This window comes from Suncus etruscus, chromosome 4 (genome assembly GCF_024139225.1).
Source record: "Suncus etruscus isolate mSunEtr1 chromosome 4, mSunEtr1.pri.cur, whole genome shotgun sequence".
Lineage (NCBI taxonomy): Eukaryota > Metazoa > Chordata > Mammalia > Eulipotyphla > Soricidae > Suncus > Suncus etruscus.
In genome coordinates this window covers 7,439,489-7,456,720 of record NC_064851.1, presented here as the reverse complement: position 1 = coordinate 7,456,720, position 17,232 = coordinate 7,439,489, and the positions used below count along the sequence as shown (strand labels likewise).

The 17,232-nt window shown below is 41.8% G+C and overlaps 1 protein-coding gene and 1 non-coding gene across 2 annotated transcripts in view; both read left to right on the top strand.

The window, feature by feature from the left end:
- MRTFA (myocardin related transcription factor A) overlaps positions 1 to 17,232 on the top strand; it is a 122,265-nt gene that overhangs the window by 18,877 nt on the left and 86,156 nt on the right. The gene's annotated exons all lie outside the window — the stretch shown is intronic.
- LOC126008463 (5S ribosomal RNA) lies at positions 1,398 to 1,516 on the top strand. The gene has a single exon (XR_007495793.1). It is a non-coding gene; the product is annotated as a 5S ribosomal RNA (ribosomal RNA).

Sequence of the window (17,232 nt, the reverse complement as noted above, 5' to 3'; positions counted from 1 at the left end):
GGAATCGAACCGCGGTCCGTCCTATGCTAGCACTTGCAAGGCAGACACCCTACCTCTAGCGCCATCTTCCCGGCCCCCAAAGCATGAATTTTAAAGTTAAAAATTTCCCCACAAGGGTCCAGAGTGGAGGCGCAAGAGGTAGACCGTTTGTCCTGTACATGCTGACCTAGGATGGACTGAGGCTCAATCCCCCAGCATCCCATATGGTCCCCTAGCCAGAAACATTTTTGTTTGTTTGTTTTTGGGTGACACCGGCAGCACTCATTGGTTACTCCTGGCTCTACACTCAGAAATCACTCTTGGCAGGCTTGGGAGACCTTACGGGATGCCAGGATTCAAACCACCATCCTTTTGCATGCAAGGCAAACACCCTACCTCCATGCTATACTCCAGCCCCTCTTTTTTAATTTAAATTACTTATTTAGAGAAAATATCACATTGCTGACATAACTGATCATAATACATTTGTTTTGGGATGACAGAGAGCAAAGTTATTGAGAAATAGAGAACAGATAATTTTAAAAAATGGAAGAAGGGGAGAGAGTTCATTAGCAGTTATATTTGTGAAACTTCTTATATCAGTTATAAAGTCCCTAATAATAGCCGAAGATTTAGTATGCTCCCATTTTTTTTTCTCCAGAGATGGAAAATACATTAAAAAGCCAGGAGTGATTTCTGAGTGCATAGCCAGGAGTAACCCCTGAACATCACTGGGCGTGGTCCCCCAAAAAACAAAATAAAACAAAACAAAAAAACTAACCCACCCCCCCATATCAGGATGTGTGATATATGCTATCATCCTGTGATGTGTTATTAAATATAACTTAAGATCAAAGCACAATTAGAGTAGTAAGAAACCTGTCACCAGTATGGAAACTTTTCTAGGTCACTGTGATTAGAAAAACAGGATCTTAAATGGACACTGATGTGTCTGAGACTAAGACTGAAGGAATGTAGGGGTACAGCATTGGTTTTCTAGGTTTTAGAATGGAGGTGTGCTAGGGCTCAGCTCTTGATGGCTGATAGTCTTTGACCAGGTAGGCTGTGTACTTGGCATTTGGCCAGTGCAGTCTTAGAATGCTACAGCAATGGGAGAGCAAAGATGCAGGTAATTCTGGGCTGAGCTTTGGTGTCAGGGCATACATCTGATGTGGATGATCTTAGTTTGTTTGTTACTCTGTTTCAGCATACTCTTGTGCAAATATATGCAACTCCCTATTCACACACCTATATACCTGCTCTGGAAGAAGTTGGTGATTTATCTAAAGAGGGTGGTGGTGAAACACTGAGGAATTAGGAAGAGGCTTTTTTTTTTGGGGGGGGGGAGGTGCATTTTTGGGCCACACTTGATGGTGCTCAGGGGTTACTCCTGACTCTGTGCTCAGAAATTGCTCCTGGTCTACGGCCATTCCACCCTGAACGCGCCCAATCTCGTCTGATCTCAGAAGCTAAGAAGGGTCGGGCCTGGTTAGTACTTGGATGGGAGACCGCCTGGGAATACCAGGTGCTGTAGGCTTAAAAAAAAAAAAAATCGCCCTTGGCTTGGGAGACTATATAGGATGCTGGGGATCAAACCGGTGTCTGTCCTGGGTCAGTCACATGCAAGGCAGACACACTACTTCTGTACTACCACTCGGGCCTGAGACATTTTTGTTTTGCTTTTATTTTTTTTGTGGTTTTTGGGTCACACCCGGCAGTGCTCAGGGGTCACTCCTGGCTCTGTGCTCAGAAATCTCCCCTGGCAGATACGGGGGACCATATGGGCTGCCAGGATTCGAACCACCGTCCTTCTGCATGCAAGGCAAACACCCTTCCTCCATTCTGTCTCTCAGGCCCTACTTTTTTGTTTTATAAAACAAATTTTTTATATAAAAACAATTGAGTGTTCTCTCTCCTCTCTTTCCCTCTCTCTCTTCCTCTCTCTTCTCCTTTCTCCCCCCTCATGCTCCCCTTCTTTTCTCCCCACTTTCTTCCCACCTTCCTATCCTCCTCTGCCAGGCACATGCCTAAACAATGAGTTATATTCTTGCCCCAGCTGAGTTTTCTTTTAAGTTTATTATGATTATGGATATAATCATAATGGATTTTCATGGATTCCATGAAAACAAAAGAATATTATATTATAATATTATAACTGCAGCTTACAGAGTACACGTCTATGAACTAGTCTATGAACTATCTCCTAGTCTCCCAAATTGAGCCCAATATGTCCTCTAAGTGCTGTTATATATATTTCTTGGAAAATGCTTTGCTTATAACTATATATTCCTTTTGAATTATTTGTGCTTTGTATCACAAGCATGCTACCTATTTATAAATATGTATGTATGCATATGTATATATGTATGTATGTTTTTGGGTCACACCCGGCTACGCTCAGGGATTACTCCAGGCTCTGCATTCAGAAATCGCACCTGGCAGGCTCAATGGGCCATATGAGATGCTGGGAATAGAACCACAGTCAGTCCTGGGTTGCTACGTGCAAGGCACACCCTATCACTGTGCTCTCTCTCTGGCTCTCATAAATATTTAATATTCAGTTAAGAATTTTGAGTTTGGGGGCTGGAGCAAAAGCAGAGCGGGTAGGGTGCCTTGTAAGAGGTCTCTCCAGGTTTGATCCCAGTCATCCATTTGTTCCCCTGAGCCTACCAGCAGTGATTCCTGAGAGTAGAGCTAGGAGTAATCCCTGAAAGTATCCGAGAGTGTCCCTCTCAAAAGATTTTGAGTTTAAAATGTTGCCTCATTTATTCTCTCACCCCTCAAAATATATATGGGTAATCACTGCATATTTCTTTAACTTCAGTTTTCTGATTATTACAGTTTGCCTTTAACTGTATATCTTTTTTGGGGGAGTCACACTTGGTGGTTTCTGTTTCTGTGCTCAGAAATTGCTCCTGGCAGTCGATGGAGACCATATGGGATGCTGGGAATCAAATCCAAGTTCGTCCTGGCAGACCGTATGCAAGGCAAACACCCTACCGCTGTGCTGCTCTCTGGCCTCTGAACTGTGTATCTTAAAATAGTATGGATTAGAGAAAGGTGAATATTTTATTTCAAGGAACTTTAGAGTATGAAAAAAGCCCTCCATGTTCTCTTGTCCTCACTTTTATTTAAGAGGAAGTTGGCCCATTGAGGTTAATTTATTTAGTGACATATACTAGTCACATAATTAATAACAAAGATGATGGAGACTTCTTTTCCTTACTCCCATGCCCGTGCTCTTTCTGCTATACATATCCTACTTATAAAGAAACCTTCAGAGGCTTTGATGGATAAGATTGTTTATAATTTTCTCTGGATAATTTGGTTTTCCTTGGGTTTTTCCATTGCAAACTCCTGTCACTACTCAGGCTGACTCACACTTTAGAGGTGGAGATAAAAGCCAGTGCTTGGGAGTTCACTGCCTGTCCTGAGACGCAGTCAAATGCTGCTGCAGTCTGGGTCTCTTGTGGTCCTCCCTCCACATGGCCCTGACTCTTCAGCAAGGGAGATGATCTCACAAGGCAGGTAGGCAGACAGGCAGCTGCTGTCGTCAGTGCTCTGGGTTATATCTTGCACTGTGCCCTTTCTCTGACTCACTGATTTATCTGGGGTCCCCTTGGCGTTAGGACCCAGATCAAAAGCATTTGAAATCCCCTGTCTCTGTCTTTTCCCCAGTCCCTTTTGTTTCTTTTTGGATGAAGCAAGCTGTCAAGTCCATGAACCACAGTTTTAGTTTTAGTTTTATTAAAACAGTGCCAGATTAAATAAAGATGAGGTTCATGCAGTTTTGTTTCTTTTGGAACTTCACTTTTATGATTACCACATGGATTATTTTTGAAAGAATTTTCTTTGTAATAACAAGGGAAAAATACTAAAAATTCCTTCTCTGCCATCAACAAAACAGAAACATTCTCTGTTTATTCTCAACAAGCAGAAGGTCACCATCATGATGTCATGGATGTGGAGCAGCTTTAATTTTACAGCAGAGTCACATACATGGGATGATGTGAACATTTTATGGGGAGATAGAGGATCTAAAAGAGACAAAAACCTGTTCTATAGTGAAACTGATGTAGTAAAAACCTCAGTGTCATCGTTTAAAACAGTGTTTTACGTTTTTTACTATTTCTGGAGGTTCTCATCTACCTTTTGTAGTGTTGGGAATTGAACTCAGGCCTCCCTATAACACCTTTATCTCTCAGCTTGTAAGAAGAAAGAGTAGGAAAAAAAGGAGGAATAGGTAAAAATAAATGTATGGTTGGGCAGGGGGATATAGCTCAATGGTAGAGCACTTGCCTTGCATGTATGAGGTCCTCACTTCTATTCTTGGTACTGCCTCCAATCCAGACATTTATATTATTTGGTTTTCATAATAGCACTTTGAAGTATTTACAATTCAAAAGAGAAAGAAATACACAAAAGAGCCCAGCCTTGAGAGATGAAACAATTTAAGTTGAGGTATTTTATTTTAGACATTATTAATATAATCTGTTTAAAATAAATGTTAAGTTTCTCCTCACTCATACCCTGCCAGTGGCCTCATTCACCAGAAAGGCCCAAATCTGACAATGAAAGGATTTGGTCCTGTACTACATGCCTTCTCCAGACTCAGTAACGTCCAGAATGCATCTCTTATTCTTCTTCCCTCACCACAGCCCTCCTAGCCTCTGTCCTGTCTTTGCATACCTTTGCAAATATGCCTCTCTCAGGCCTTTTGTTCTGCTGTCCTCCCTTAAATCTCTTCCTGTGGTTGTCTTATATTTTGCTCTCTTACCATTTCCAGATACTTGTTCAAATACAATTTTTCTCATTTAGGTGTTTCTGACCACCTTATTCTTTAAAATTTTACTCTTGTCCTTCATACTACACATAATCTGACAGAATGCAAGATTTGTGTATTAATTCTTGTTACTGCCATCTCACCTATCTATCTATCTAGTTTTTGGGCCGCACTTGGCAGTGCTCAGAAATTGCTCCTGATAGGCTCGGGGATCATGTGGGATACCAGGAATTGAATCTGAGTCTGTCCAGGGTCAGCCACATGCAAAGCAAATGCCCTACTGCTTTGCTATTGCTTTGGCACCAGGCATTATTTCTTTTCTGTTTTTTTTTTTTTTTTTCTCCTCTATTGCATTTCCAGAGTATGGAAATGTAACCCAATGCATCCAAATGTAATGGTACATAGTACATAGTAAATGCTTAATAATAATTCTGGATTAAACAAGTCACAAAAACAAATGCAGTGCATTTTAGGCATTTGTTGTTGTTGTTGTTGTTTATGAGTCACACCCGGTGGCACTCAGGAGTTACTCCTGGCTCTGCACTCAGAAATTCTGACTTGGGTTGGTCGTATGGAAGGCAAACGCCCTACCCTAGATAGCTGTGCTCTCTCTCCAGCCCCCTTGGGCAGTTATAATAAGATTGCCTTTACCAGTGATCTGAACCATACTGTACTCTGGAGAATCCATTAGAATATACTCCTCAACAAACTAGTTTGCCAGGAGTCTAGAAATGGTCTTATGTCAGGAAACTTCAGGGGTAGGGTCTCCTTGTACTTAGGCCAAAAGTTTTTCCTTTCCTTGACCCCCATACTTTGGTGGGCCCATGCCAACGATAATTGCCACTCTAACATTGTTTATACAGTGCTCCTTTGACTCTAAACCTTTAAGAAACCACTAGTAAAAATGTCTGGAACTGCAAAAAAAAAAAAAGGTTTATATTAGCGTTAACATATATGCTTTTAGTTAAACTAGCATTCTGGGGGATAAAGGAGGGAGAAAGGGATATATGCTTGGGAACAGGGATGAAGGGAGGACAACACTGGGGGTGATGGATATTCCCCTGATTCAATGTTAATATGTACCTAAAATACTGCTGTGAAAGATATGTAAGTCATTATGATAAAAAAAATTGTGTTTTATTTAGAAATGTTCTTTGACTTACATGTATTATTATATTATATTATATGTTATGTTATTTACTATGTTATGTCAGTTTACCTCAATATGTTAATCAATTTTGTCTCTTGAATAAATTCTTACAATAAAAGAAAACAATATACTCCTCAAATAGTGCTATAAGACAGGTTTTAAGGTAATTTGTAGTGTAGAACATTGAAAGCCTTAGGGTGGTGACATTAATTCGGCCAAACAGATCCTGTGATTCCAGTCTTCTGCATCTTGCTGGTTAAAGGGCAGCGCATCTGTGTCAACTAGCAATTTGTTGGATGCACAGTCTCAAGTCCTGCCTTACATGTCAGTATCAGATTCTGTACTTCTGTTGTTGCTGGTGGTGCTGGGGATCTCTCATACAAAGCATGGTGTGCTCACCTTCCCTGTCCCTAAAGCCAGCATTTTGACAATATCTTCAGTTGATTATTAAAGTTGAAAAACACGGGGCTGGAGTGATAGCACAGCGGTATGGTGTTTCCCTTGCACGTGGCTAACCTGGGATGGACTCCGGTTTGATTCCCGGCATCCTGTATGATTCCTCGAGCCTGCCAGGAGCGATTTCTGAGCGTAAAGCCAGGAGGAACCCCTGAGCGCTGGCAGGTGTGGCAGGCAAACAAGCAAACAAACAAGCAAAACACTATTCTAACAGATACTCTATTTTTTTATTGACTTTTTAATTTTTTTTGACTTTTTTGTTTGTCTGTTTGTTTGCTTGTGGGTCACACCTGGCATCACTCAGGAGTTACTCCTGGCTCTACACTCAGAAATCGCTCCTGGCAGGCACAGGGGACCATATGGAATGCCGGGATTCGAACCACTGTCCTTTTGCATGCAAGACAAATAAATGCCCTACCTCCATGCTATTTCTCTGGCCCTTTATTGACTACTTTTCTTTCTCTTTTTTTTAGAGGAATGAGGAGAAAGCAGTAGGGGTAAGGTATGATGGGTGAGAAGTGAGAAATGAGAGTGCGGAGGGGTGAGGCGTGAAGGGTGAGGAGCCGTCTAGGGTGAGGAGTGAGGAATGGTGAAGAGGAATGAGGGGTGAGGAGGGGAGATGAGTGAGGAGCGACGAGGAGAGGAGAAATGAAGGGGTGAGGAGAAATGAAGGGTGACTTTTATTGACTACTTTTGAGGTGAACAGTTGGAATAAAGATTTGGGGTTTTTTGTTTTGTTTTGTTTTGTTTTTGGGCTACACCCTTTCTCCCCCTTTCTTGTGGTACTTTGGGTCTACAAGTAGGGCAGGCAGTAGTTGGAGGCCATGCAGTATGGGGATCAGACTCAGGGTTTCAAGTCCTTTGAGGTTTTTTTTTTTTTTTTTGGCCACATCCGGTGATGCTCAGGGGTTACTCCCGGCTATGCGCTCAGAAATTGCTTCTGGTTTAGGGGACCATATAGGACGCCCTAGGCTATTGCTGGCAAGGCAGACGCCTTACCGCTTTGGGCCAACACTTTGGCCCCACTTTGAACTATTTTTATAACCCCAAACCTTTCTTTTTTAAAGAATTCTTGTATTTAATTGTGTTGTTCTAAGAATCTGGTTAAGGGGCTAGAGATAGCATAGAGGTAAGGCGTTTTTGCCTTGCATGCAAAAGGTCAGTTGTTCAAACCCCAGCATCCCATATGGTCCCCTGAGCCTTCCAGGAGCGATTTCTGAGCATAGAGCCAGGAGTTACCCCTGAGTGCTGCCGGGTGTGACCCAAAAACCAAAAAAAAAAAAAAAAAAAAAAAAAAAAAAAAGATCTCTGGGGGCTGGAGAGAGAGCACAGCAGTAAGGCATTTGCCTTAGACGCAGAAGGATGGTGGTTCAAATCCCAGCATCCTCTATGGTCCCCCAAGCCTGCCAGGAGCAATTTCTGAGCATAGAGCCAGGCCCCTGAGCGCTGCCAGGTGTGACCCCCCCCAAAAAAAAAAAAAAAAACTCTCGCTAAGTTCTTGGAATTGACTGGCTCTGGTTCCTTCACTGGCACCACATAGTCGGTTCCTTGAGCACCTCTAGAAACAAAATCAGAGTAGGAAGCCTGAAGAAGGTACTCTCCAACCCTAAATTTAAACTTGACAGAATGTGGTCCAAATCTTTCACTTCCTTAAATTTAGATTGTGTTGTTTTAGATAACTGCCTCTGTGTAGTGATGATTTTCTCCCCACCCTCCCACCCCCAGTTGATCCTGTTTAAGAATCCTTCATACAAGCCCAACCTTTGCCTAGAAATCCCCTGTTTTCTTTCTTTTCTTTTTTTTCCCTTCATTTTTTTTTTCTAGAGGGGTGTTTCCCAAGTGGTGTTCAGGAGGCCTTGCAGGCTCCTCTGGTGCTTGTGGCCCAGAACAGCTGCAGGAAGTGCTCAGAGGACAGTGGTGCCTGAGAGGGGTCCTACTAGGCAGGCTCCTTAGCCTGCTATTCACCTTTGCCTCCGATTTTGTTTTGTTTGAGGCCAGACCTGGCTCTTCTCAGGGATCAAACCCAGGTTGGCTGCGTGCAAGACATATGTCCTACCCACCATACTATCGAGTCCGCAGACCTTTTTATTCTTTATTATTATTAAAGCAGTGGTTCTGTACCTTTTAAAACAAGATTTACAAGGATGCTATTTTGAATTACAATGTAGTAAGATTTCTGACTGAACACCATGGCCAAAAGCTGCCGTCATATGTTTGAAACTAAGTAAAACCTCTCAAGTGGCTTGCCATTAACGTGCAGTGGAAATTTTTTCCAATGTAGCAAATAGTTTCTGTTAGTAGGAAGTAAATTTAAACCTGTGTATCTTTAGAATAGTAACATTTTCCGTTTGAAGTTCCTTAGTGCTACTTCTGGTAAAGAAAAAGGTTTTCTTGCCTTCTTTCCCCTTTTACATTCTGTAGTATAGAATATTCAGGAACATAAAGGTTGAGTTTTATATTTGCTAAGTCAGTCCATGAGATGTGTGCTCAGGGATCACACCAGGTGGTGCACAGGAAACCATACATGTGCTGGAAGTTAAAGAGGGTTGTAGGGAGATTGAGATTAGCCACATGCAAGGCAAAGACTTTAATCCTTGTATTCTCTCTCCAGCCTGTCTTTTATTTGTTTTACATGTTTAATTCTAAACTGCAATGGAATTGTAAGTCTTGATAGAAATGTGAAGATAAGTATATTTTTTGATATACTCAGATTTTACTAGGTTTTGCATAAAAAAACCTTTTGAGAGGGCTGGAGTGATAGTACAGTGGGCATGTTGCCTACTTGGGTTCAGTTCCCTCACCTCATATGTTACCCCCAAGTATTGCTAGAATTGATATCTGAGCATAGAGCCAGGAGTGATCAGAGTTCAGGGCTGGGTGCCATCCCAAAACAAAAAAACAATCAAAAAAAAGACTTTTGAGAAACATGAAAAACATCTTCACCTGCATAGGGGTTAGAGTCTAGTTTATTTTATTTATTTTTCTTTTGGCTTTGGGGATCATCTGGGACGCTGGGGGATCGAACATGCAAGGCAGATGCCCTACCACTTGTGCCACCACTTCGCTCCCTAGATTCTAGTTTAAAATCTAGTTGATATATTTATTGCAGCACTATTTACAATAGCCAGAATCTGGAAACAATCCGGACGCCCAACATCTGAGTGGCTAAAGAAAGTATGGTACATATATACAGTGGAATACTATGCAGTCGTCAGAAGAGATGAAGTCATGAAATTTTCCTATACATAGATGGACATAGAAACTATTATGCTGAGTGAAGTAAGTCAGAGGAAGAGAGAGACACAGAATAGTCTCACTCATCTATGGTTTTTTTGTTTTTGTTTTTGTTTTTTGGGTCACACCCAGTGGCTCTCAGGGGTTACTCCTGGCTCTATCCTCAGAAATCGCTCCTGGCAGGCTGAAGGGATCATTTGGGATGCTGGGACTCTAACCACTGTTCTTCTGCATACGAGGCAAATGCCCGACCTCCATGTTATTTCTCTGGCCCTGTCATCTATGGGTTTTAATGAAAAATAAAAGACATTATTGTAAGGCCGTAGCGATAGTGCAGTGGTAAGGCGTTTGCCTACCACTCACATTTCTGAGCACATAGTCAGAAGTAACCTCTGAGCGTCATTGGGTGGGGCCCAGAACAACAACAATAACAACAAAGACATTGTAATAATGCCAGAGATGAGGGCTGGAAGGACACATTTACGATATGAAGCTTACCACAAAGAGTGGTGAGTGTAATTAGAGAAATAACTACACTAATAACTATCATGACAGTGTTAATGAGTGGAAGAAGTAGAATGCCTGTCTCAAATATTGGCAGGGAGTGGGGGAGGAGGGAGATTGGGGGCATTGGTGGTGGGAGTGTTGCACTGGTGTGGGGGGTGTATTCTGTTTTTGGGGGGTTGGGCCATACCCGGTGACGCTCAGGGGTTACTCCTGGCTCAGAAATCATTACTGGCTTGGGGTACCATATGGGATGCTGGGGATCAAACCACAGTCCCTCCTAGGTTAGCATGCACAAACACCTTACTGCTTGCGCCACTGCTTCGGCCCCATTCTTTTTATGACTGAAACCCAACTACAATCATGGTTGTGATTTTGGTATTTAAATAAAGATATTATTAAAAATATAATCTAGTTGAGAATAAGAGTTCAGATGCTATACTCATATCTTAAATATGAAGGTCAGTATTTGTACTTAAGAATAGTGGGTCTGTTTACTATTGTGCATGGTTCTCTTTTATTGGTTCTTACCTGCCTTTCCAGTTTTACTAATATAATTTCTTTTTCATTTTGCTTTCTAGACTCTTGTCCTCTTGTTTCCAGTGTGCTTTATATATATACTCGTCCTTCAGGTCTCAGACAATTCCCATCACTTCTGATCATTTTCATTCTGGGATGGGAGAAGGGCTTGGGCCACACTCAACTGTCCTCAGGGCCAGTTCCTGTCTCTATGCTTAAGAATTACTCCTGGCCATGCTTGGGACACCTTATATAGTGCTGGGATTTGAACTGGCACTGATTGTGTCCAAGACAAGCACCTTATACTCCCCCCCACCCCCATTTCTTAGTCTCTATGTGTATTGATACATAGAGATTATACGTTTTGTTTATAGTGTATATATCTCACTAGATTATAAACTTTATGAAGTCACTTATCTCTCAATGTTAATTATATTTTGCCCTTTTTGGGGCGTGTGTGGCACCCTTGGTGCTCAGAGCTTCCTCCTGGCTCTATGCTAAGCGATCACTTCTGGCAGGCTCAGGGGACCATATGGATACAAATGAATGAAATGAGCTTGCGATTGGGTGAGATTGGGAAGAAAAAAGCCACTTCTGGAAAATACAGTAGCCATATCGCCATCCTAACACAACCATTGCTAAAGATGTCTGTCTAGTTTCTTATGTGTAGATTTACTTTATTTATTTTATACTTTGGTATTTAGGCCACACTCAGTTGATCTCAGGGCTTTCTCGCTAGCTCTGCACTCAGGGATCACTCCTGGCAGTGTTGGGGGGCCCATATAAAGTGCTTACGGTCTAACCCAGGTAAGTCAGGTGCCAGGCAAGCACCTTATCTGCCTCAGTTACTATCTCACTGGCCCCAGACAAAAGTTATAGTTTAGTTTTGGATCATACTGCAGTGATCAGGGCTTACTCCTTGCTCTGTGTTCAAGGAACCAGATGGGGTTCCGTGATGTGTCAAACCTGTGTAGGCAGAGTGCAAAGCAAACACTTGACCTGCTCTGCTGTGCTACCTCTCCAGACCCAAGAAGATATATTTTTAAAAACTCCTTTAAAAAAACTGTCTCTCCAGGCTGGAGAGATCGTATAGTGGTAGGGCATTTGCCTTGCACACAGCTGATCCAGGATGGACAGTGGTTTGAATCCCGGCATCCCATATGATCCCCGTGCCTGCCAGAAGCGATTTCTGAGCATAGAGCCAGGAGTAACTCCTGATCGCCGCCTGTTGTGACCCAAAAACCAAAACCAAAACAAACAAAAAAACCCTGTCTTTCTGTTTAATTTATTTTGAGAATTGTGATTCTCTTTTATTTATGAAATTGTCAAGATATGTAAAGCTCTGGAGTATTTGTAGATGTTACCAGTTATATTTCTACCCAGGGTGGAACCATATATTCTCTTTCAGTTCAGATAAGGAGCTAGCATGTATTTGAAAATCCTGTATCTTTTAAGGGAGAAGTGCATGTTTAAGAGAGAACAGACAGGCTTCTCCTGAGTGGAAATAAGCAAGCAAAGAAACATAGATAGGCAAGCAATATAATGTGTTCAAGGGCAAACACAGCTTGAAGAGCAAGCCTAGATAGTAATTAAAAAAATGTAGGGCCTGGAGAGATAGCACAGCAGCGTTTGTCTTGCAAGCAGCCGATCCAGGACCAAAGGTGGTTAGTTCTAATCCCGGTGTCCTATATGGTCCCCCGTGCCTTCCAGGAGCTATTTTTGAGCAGACAGCCAGGAGTAACCCCTGAGCATGAGCACCGCCGGGTGTGGCCCAAAACCAAAAAAAAAAAAAAAATGTACTTCGTTTTATAACTCCAGTATTTGGTAGCATATTTAAGTCAACGGACTTAATCCTTATTAAAATGGCAAGATTTATTATGAACTTTTATATCTCTAGCTCAAACCAAGAGTATTAGCACATGAATATTTCTGTTCCTTACTCACTGGTTTCTTGCCTTCTGCATCTTACAGTACTTTTAAGGTGAAGATTGACCATTTTGGCTCAGAATAGTCAGTTTCAAGATTTGTATTCGTAAGGATGTCAGGCAGTTTTAAATTTAGTGTGCTGGTATGAGATTAAAGTACCACAAACATGTTATTCCTTGGAAAACTTCTCTTCTAATTACTTTCTTTTGTTACTTTAAGCTTTCTAATGGTTTTTGTTCTTTGGAGGTGCTTACATCTTTCTTTTTCTAGCAAGAATTATGGAATGTAAGATTTAGGAAATTTATAGTTTAACAGATGTTCTGGTAAACTACTCATCATAGAGATGGATCAGTTAACATTTACAAATTAGTCTTAAGGTACAAATTGCTAAGTGGTGGTGTTCTGGGTATGAATTTGTTGGCTTTCAGGATGTCATCCTTTTTAGCCCTGTAGCTAAATATCAAGAGGCTACACGTTCAACCTTAAAATGTTAGCCTCTGCCAGCATTACATCAACGCCACAAACTCTCATTGGCTAATTATCCCCTGGGACTAAGCCATGAATTTGGCAGTTTGTGAAAGCTGCCTTTTCCAATTTCTTCCTTCTTGGCTGTGACATATCCCAAAGGAATGAAGTTGAGAAATAATCCTCTTCTTTTGAAAGCTCTCAACCTCTCATTCCCACAGTGGTTCTCATGGTTAGAAGATCCCTTTTTCCCGTTCAGAACCTCTTGTAGCTGATGATGTATTCCTTTTCTGAGGATGGGCAGGTTGAATCACACCCAGTGATGCTTAGGGGGGTTACTCTTGGCTCTATACTCAGAAATCGCTCCTGGCAGGCTCGGACGACCATATGGGATGCTGGGAATTGAACCTGGGTCAGTTGCAGGTCTGCTATATGCAAGGCAAACGCCCTACCACTGGACTATTGCTCCGGCCCCTGATGATATATATATATATTTTTTTTGTTTTGTTTTGTTTTTTGTTTTTTGGGTCACACCCAGCAGTGCTCAGGGGTTATTCCTGGCTGTCTGCTCAGAAATAGCTCCTGGCAGGCACGGGGGACCATATGGGACACCGGGATTCGAACCAACTACCTTTGGTCCTGAATTGGCTGCTTGCAAGGCAAACGCCGCTGTGCTATCTCTCCGGGCCCAATGATATATTCTTAAGTCAGTGATCAAGCCAGGATGGGTGGAGGACAAGGAACCTCATGTTTGAAGTACTTTTCTGGGTAATTGTCTAGTACTTCCCCTTCCTCCTCTCCAAGGTCCATGTGGATTGAACTCAGGGCCTCACACCTGCAAGTTAACCTGAGCAACAACATCCCAGGCCAAATGCTAGTATTTTTTTTTTTTTGTTTGTTTGTTTTTTGTTTTTTGGGCCACACCCTGTGACGCTCAGGGGTTACTCCTGGCTATGTGCTCAGAAGTTGCTCCCTGGCTTCTTGGGGGACCATATAGGATGCCAGGGGATCGAACCGCGGTCCGTCCTAGGCTAGCGCAGGCAAGGCAGGCACCTTACCTCCAGCGCCACCGCCCGGCCCCAGTATTTTTTTTTTTTAAGATTCTCATGGAAATATATTACTACCAGAATCGAAAGTGGTGAAACACCAGGATTAGGAACCATATGTGGTCATTATCTATGCCAGTACACATTAAGTATAAGAATTAGTATAGGGCCGGAGAGATAGCATGGAGGTAAGGCGTTTACCTTTCATGCAGAAGGTCATCAGTTCGAATCCCGGCGTCCCATATGGTCCCCTGTGCATGCCAGGAGCAATTTCTGAGCACGAAGCCAGGAAAAACCCCTGAGCACTGCCGGGTGTGACCCAAAAACCACAAAAAAAAAAAAAAAAAAAAAAAAAAGAATTAGTATAGATTTAAAACCTTTCATAAGCATCTGTAAAGTAACTTTCTTGGGGAAAACCTTCAATAGTAAAAAGAACTCTATAACTAACTGTCGGGGTCTTCATAATCTCGTTTAGACTCAATTTTTTTCTTTTTGTTTTGAGTCATACTCAGGGGCTATTCCCAGGGCATTTCTGGGGAGGGAGGTGGGGGCTGGAGGGACCCATACAGTGCTGGAGATCAAACCTAGGCCTCCTATATGCTAAGCATATACTCCAGCCCTTGAACTGTCCCAGATTCAAGCTTTTTTTTTTTTTTTTTTTCTTCCCCTAATTATTTTAAAATAAATCCTTTAATTGGAGCCGGAGAGATAGCATAGCGGTAGGTAATTTACCTTGCACGCAGCTGACCCAGAACTGATGGTGTCTTGAATCCTGGCATCCCCTATGGTACCCCGAGCCTGCCGGTAGTAATTTCTGAGCTTAGAGCCGGGTGTGACCTAAAAACAAATGAACAAAAAAACCCAAAAATAAATCCTTTAATTGAATCACTGAGATACAGTTACAAAATTGTTCATGATAGTTTCTAATTATACGATCCTAGATTCAAACTTTAATAATAATAATAATAATAATAATAATAATGGTCTGGGCCACACCCTGCATGCAGTGCTTGTGAGTTATTTCTGACTTTGCATTTTGGGATCACTGCTGTCAGGCTAGAGGAACATGTTGGATGCTGGGAATTGAACCTGAGTCTGCCTCATGCAGGGCAAATACTCTACTGCTGTACTATCACTCCAACCCCTCCAACCTCAAATTTTAAATCTTTAAAATAAAGGCATAGTGTTTACTAAATTGTCTCAGAGGGAATGTTAAGTATGGAATGAGATAACACAATTGAATAGTTTCACCAGGATCATCACTGACCTTCTCAGCATCATTCCTTTTATCTGATCTTTCTACCTATTTGATACCCTTTCATCAGTTTTTACTGCTCAAGGTTCTTTTTTTTTTTTTTTTTTTTTTTTTGACCACACCATGTGACACTCAGGTTACTCCTGGTTATGAGCTCAGAAATCGCTCCTGGCTTGTGGGACCATATGGGACGCCGGGGGATTGAACCGAGGTCCATCCGTCATAGGCTAGTTTGAGCAAGGCAAACACCTTTCGCCCTGCTCCACTGCTCCAGCCCCTCAAGGTTCTTTTTATTCTAGTTAACCGAAGCACAAAATAATCTTTGAAGGGGCTGGAGAGATAGCACGGAGGTATGTTTGCCTTGCATGCAGAAGGATGGTGGTTTGAATCCTGGCATCCCATATGTTCCCCAAAGCCTGCCAATTTCTGAGCAATTTCTGAGTGTAGGGCCAGGAGTAATCCCTGAACGCCGCTGGGTGTGACCCAAAAACCAAAAGAAAAAACCAACGAAAACCTTTGAAAGAATATCAGTAGTGCCCAGTTCTTAGTAAGAACACTGGGGAATTGGTCTGGAAATGAACAGAAACTGAGAAAAGCAAGACCTGGTGGGAAGATTAGTCCATCATGGGATTCTCCACTGGCACTTTTCAGTTCCTCTTCTTGGACTTGTTTCCATTGAACACTTGCTGCTATTGGTTGCTGCCAGTAAACACTTGCCACAGTGCCATGAATACTTGCTATTTATATTTTGCACCTTTGGGTAATTCTTCCAGTATTGGAAGTCCTAGATGGAAGGATCTGATAGGCTGAAATTGGGTTCTGTCTTTGAGCTAGATGCCAGGAGGTTAAGCAACTATTTGTTTCTTTTCAGTGTCTGTATAGGAAGAGAGGGGCCTTCCTTCCCACTGTCTTGGAATTTCAGGCATTCAGTTCCTGGACTACTTAACGGCAGACATCATTTCTCTTCCCTTTCTCTTTTGTAGTTTTCTCCTTTCCTTTAAGTGATATTATTAGTCCCTGGCCCTTTTCCTTCTCAGTCTCTATACTCCTTAACACAGCTTCATCGCAACCTACAGCTACCACTTACTTACCCTGGATGTTTACTTAAATATGTGTACTGTCCTTAACATTTCTCGATCTCCTGAGTCACTTAATTCGCTAATTCATTTACTTGTACATCTAGGTGATTCTTAGGCATTTCATTTAAAATTGTTGCTATTCCCTGTGACAATCTTTGCATTGTTTAACTTGGTACCAGAAAGCTTATCCAGAAAGTTAGGATTCTTGTTCTCCATTGCTCCTTTCCTGTGTTCCTGTTGATTTGCTCTGAATCATTTACTCTCAAGTAGAAAGGATCTCCACTTTCACCTCTCACATTTTGTCTTACTGCTTTTGATCAGGCCTTTATTGCTCTTACTGTGATTTTAGTAGCCCTCTAGTGGTCTTCCTGCTCTACTCTTGACTCTGATTTATATATATACGGCCAATATATTTTTTTTATTTATTTGTTTGTTTATTTATTTATTTATTTTGGTTTTTGGTTTTTGGGTCACACCCCGTAATGCTCAGGGGTTACTCTTGGCTCTATGTTCAGAAATCACCCCTGGCAGGCTTGAGGGACCATATGGGATGCTGGGATTTGAACCACCGTCCTTCTGCATGAAAGGCAAATGCCTTACCTCCATGCTATCTTTCCGGCCCCTTATATAAAATTTTTGATCATTCTCATTCTCTTGTTCAGAATTCCTTTTATTTATTTATTTATTTATTTATTTATTTATTTATTTATTTATTTATTTATTTATTTTTAAAGTGGGCTTTGTTTGTGTGCGTTTGTTCACTGTGCTGAGGGTTAAACCTGCAGACAAGTGTTTCATCTACACTATATTCTATGGCAGCTTTTTATGGGTGAAAT